The sequence below is a fragment of the Limulus polyphemus genome, unplaced genomic scaffold (genome assembly GCF_000517525.1).
Source record: "Limulus polyphemus unplaced genomic scaffold, Limulus_polyphemus-2.1.2 Scaffold107, whole genome shotgun sequence".
NCBI lineage: Eukaryota > Metazoa > Arthropoda > Merostomata > Xiphosura > Limulidae > Limulus > Limulus polyphemus.
The window spans coordinates 772,400-777,203 of record NW_013665717.1 but is presented as its reverse complement, the minus strand read 5'-3'; the positions used below and the strand labels follow the sequence as shown (position 1 = coordinate 777,203).

General features: G+C 30.6%; 1 pseudogene; it reads left to right on the top strand.

Moving 5' to 3' along the window:
* The window catches only part of LOC106470863, a 34,947-nt pseudogene that overhangs the window by 11,267 nt on the left and 18,876 nt on the right, over positions 1-4,804 (top strand).

Genomic DNA, 4,804 nt, shown 5'->3' with positions numbered 1-4,804 from the left:
AAACTTATATTAAAGTTTTTCTTCATTACCCATTTAAGCCGTCTCCAGCCATTGATAGTGATATTGTTGTGATGTGATTACAGATTAAATGATAGAAGGATGCCACACCATTTATAAGTACATAAATTTTCTTTCCTGAGGAAAAAGTTTGTAATCAAAATTAAGATTATAAAAAAACACCACAAAAGCTTAGGAAGAAACTTTCAAAAATTAGGAAATAAACAAATTTTTGTACTTATTGGTGACCTCCCCCCCCCCCTACCTTAATCACCTGTGTGTAGTTTTTATCTACCTGTAGTCCTGTAATGTATATTAATTTTCCTTTAGATCTGTTGCCTATAGATTGTTGATTGGTACATTAGAATGGGGCTTTAATCTAGGCCTGATTTTGAGAATGAATCCTATTATGACCTGTGTCAAATGCACACATGCTTATAAAATTTCTAAATTGAAGAAAAATAATTAACTATATTTCAGTTTTTTACTCAAAAATACATTATAATTGATATTTTATTAATTTATGACATTGATTTAGTTTAATTTGCAAAGAAAAATATTTAAGCTTCCAATTCTGCTTATCCTATAAACATTGCTTCTGTCAGATTTTTTAGAATTTTTCTACCCATTTGAAAACATAGTTTTTATTTGTTACAAAATTAGTATACTTTGAGAATAGAATAACCAGGTATTGTTTCTCTTATCTAAAGACTTGTTATTATTGGTTTTTGTTCACATGCTGTGAGATCATAAAAGGATGGGGACAGCTTTGAAAATAACTAGAAGAAAAGATTAATCCCTATTTAATAAATCAGATTATAAACTATTTACATTAATGTAAAGTGAACAAAGTGGTGTGAAAAGTAATTTATGATTTCATGAGAGTTTTCTGATATAGCTCCTGCAAAGTGTAAAGTTTAGAAGATATGGGAACAAACCATCAATCTGAGATTTTTTATTTTTATTTTACGTTGATGATTGTCTTACTCTAACCCTTTCATTCATTCTCTTACACACACTCAGGTTGACCTTCCAGCTGGCTACATCTCTTGGATGGATCATCCATATCTCCAATCCCACATTCTCGTACTAACACAGTTGTTGGTACATAGTGTTTTGAATAAACATGGTTTAAGGTACACTTCAGCTGTCTCCTATGTCATTGCAAGCCTTGAAGACTCGTACACATACTCTTGACATCCACATCTAGTGCCAAAGATGTATTTTCTGCTTTGGTGGTGATGGTTTCAGGTTACAAAGTCATTCCGTTCAGGTGTACTCAATGTAACAACTCCATTGCAGTTTGCTTCTCAGTGGTGTCTGATCTGTTAAAAAACATGGCTTTGTTTTCCCTTACTTGTGTTTTTCTAGTCTTGGTAGGACTAAGAGTTACAACAACTGGATCTTCATTATTTCTTTTTACTAAAGACCTTCATCTGTTTACAGATGTCTCCCTCTCATTTGGACCTCGTATTAACATTTCAAAATGTTAGGCTGTTAAGTGTTCTTGTTTCAAGCTCCACACCTTATACACACACCCATTCTGTGGCAGTTTACATAGACAGCCCCATATTGGTAGCTTACATCTATAATTAGTCAGTATTAGTTCTTGCAGTCTTGCTTTGCTGTAATTTTATTACTTCCTTGATTTCATTCTAAACTTTTCACCTTTAAACCTGTCACGTTCCAGGTAGGATAACAATTTTTGCAGTCTCTCTTTCTCTGGATTGTTTACTTCTCATCACTGAGTGGATCCTTCACTTTTTAGTTTTTCAGTGGCTTTGTTAAAGGTTGATCATTCAATTATTGATACCTTTGTCACATTGATCAACCATCTTCTTCCACTGTACTGATCCAGATTTATATGGAATTCATGGCTGGTTGCTGTTCGGTTCTTTGTCTGAGAAGCCATATTATCTTCTTGAGTTGATCAGTTGTTAGCCCATTCATCCTCATGCTCTGTCCTGTTGTCTATCAAACTATTTGGACTACCTTCTAGAGTTGCAGCATTAAAAAATATATCTTGTTTCTCTACAATTTCACAACTTATTTCCTTATGTATTTGTTTCATGATTGTAACTATCAGCTTCATCTATGGCTTATTATAGAGCTGCCTTATGTACAACCTACAGATGCCTTGGAAACCATTAATCTTTGTGCCCATTGTTCAATTTCTTTCCAAGTCTTTCATCTTCATGTCTTGAAATATTTAAACATTGTCCTAAATTGGACTTGGGTTTAGCCCTTGTTTCTTGGCTTCCACTACTTTTGAACTCTCAGAAATTTGTTTGATCAATCATCTTTCCTTTAAATCATATTTTCTTTTATTACTTGCATCAGGCTGAATATATTCTGATGTCTATAACCTTGATGCTTCATATACTTAATATTGTCAGAAGGCCTTGTACTTCTACCCAGATTGAGTCTGCAAGAGAAGGTAATTTCTGTTTCTCACCTACTGTGTTGCCTACCTTAACTGATCTTTTATGTCATGTTAGGAGGCTATTCATTGTTATTTCACACATCCATAACCATTCAATGAAGGTCTCAAAAAAGGTTGTTTACACTTTACAACAAATCATGCTCCTCAGATCTTGCTCTTACTTAAGTTCACTTGTGCAGTTGATTTTTGTTGTTTACCACGATGTTCATGAATATTCTAAGTGAATTTCAGAATGCATTGCTTCAAATTCACCATTTAGTGATATCTTGGGCATACCAGTCACAGTATTTTTTTGTGAATATTCTGCAGTTCAGCATGTGGACAAATTTTAATGTCTTTAAAATTTTATTTACATCTTATTGCTTTGAGTTGTTTTTATTCAAGCCAGATGAAATTCATAATAAGTGAGTTAATCTCTGTTACCTGCTTAGTTAACACGTGGATCTACGCTTCTGTTGTGCATGGTCAACCATGTATTGCTAACAAGCCCAACACCCCTTTTAACAATGGTAGAACTCCTCCATTCAACTTTTTTTTTTCACCTTCATCCTAATTCTTCCACTTTTCACTGTCATTCAGCTACAGGAATCTTTTCTTGGATCAGGTTCTTATATGAAGTTGTTTAGCTATTATTAAAACTTAAAAGTAACTTGTTCATTGTTAAGTAACACTATTACCTAATGACAAGCACTTGCAACTCCTTTATTCTCATTAAAGCTACATAATTTTCAAACCATAGAAAAATGTTTTTTTCTTTTATTTTCAACTTTATTTTTATGTATTTTTAATTAACTAAGTTTGTCTGTTTAAGATTCCAATTAAACCTATTAACCTAACTAGGAAGAAAAACAGTATATATAAAAGTTGTATATGTATTTAATACTAAAGCTACATTGCATTCATTTCTCAGTCCTTATAACCCATAAATTAAAAAATCTCAAGTTTTTGCAAAATGACTTGAATATCTACTCTTGGAAATAGCTTTATGTCAATAGTTTATCTGGACTTAACACAAAAGTTTCTTAAGTCTATAAATGAGCTGAATCTTTATTTTTAAAAGTTTAATTTCTTGACCACAAATGAGACTTAGAAATTTCCGAATTTTTTTTTTATGTAAAATGATTGTGACTGACTTCACTAGAATTTCATCAAAATTTAATATATTGTGCTTGTTTTATGTAGTCTTTATTAATACCCAAAGACAATTTTGTTTTTTTTTATATATTTCTGAAATTATTAGTAATTTCTTTATTGTTAACAGAAGACTTATTTAATCTTCGTGCTTTATTAATGGAAAGATATTTGTATTTTTACTGAATGTGTATTGTATAACAGGTTGCAAGTCTAGGACAAGTCGTACAAATTAAGGTTCTTGGAACCTTGGCACTCATTGATGAAGGTAAGAAATGATCATCTTGTTCATTTATTTTTATAATGGTTTTACAAAAGAATTATTGCTATTTTTTTGTAGTAAAAGTGTTAATTTAGGTATATCATAAGGTAGACTAGTTTTCATTATAATCAAGAAACGTTATCAACGGAGATGCAACCCTCCAAATAATAGTGTACAAAATCTATTTTTTATTCACACTTTTGCTGTTCTTGAATGCAGATTAAGTTAACAGTGAAGACATTTATAATATACATTGTAAAAGTATGTTAAGAATAATTTTTTAGTCACATTTTGGTATGGAGATGCCACAGGCCTACTTAAGTAACTGGGTTAATTCTTACCAAAGGCAATGGAATGAAGTTTTTCATGCTTTTTACTGTTCCTTTTTTATCATAAATACGACTTACTACAATCTTATTTGATTAAATGCTGAAAAATACATAAACATCCTCGAACTTAAGAAGTTATATTCAAAAAGGTAGAAGTACTCTATTGTAGGTAGTTTAGTTTCAGTGTCAAAACTGATTGAAATGTGTGCAGAAAAAAAAAGAAATAATAAAACTAAAATTATAAAATTGTGCACAAATGAATGAAATTCTCAAAATAGATTATTTCAATAAAATATTCTTTTAGGAAAAACTGATTGGAAAATTATTGCTATTGATATTAATGACCCCATGGCAGACAAGTTAAATGGTAAGTTATAATTCCTTCAGAAGTTATGGTAAAAAAGTAATTTACCTTAAAATAACTTGTTGTATCACTACAAATACATAAATAAAAATGTAAGTTTATTGGTAAATAAATCTGGTCATAATTATTAATTAGGTAATCATAATTAAAGTTTTAAGAAAATTAGACAAATAACAGTAGTTACAAACTAATCATACTTTACATATATCAGTAGAATGTTTTTTGTTGTTTTAACCCATTAAGTGTTAACTCAAATAGTAAAAATATTACCTAAACAT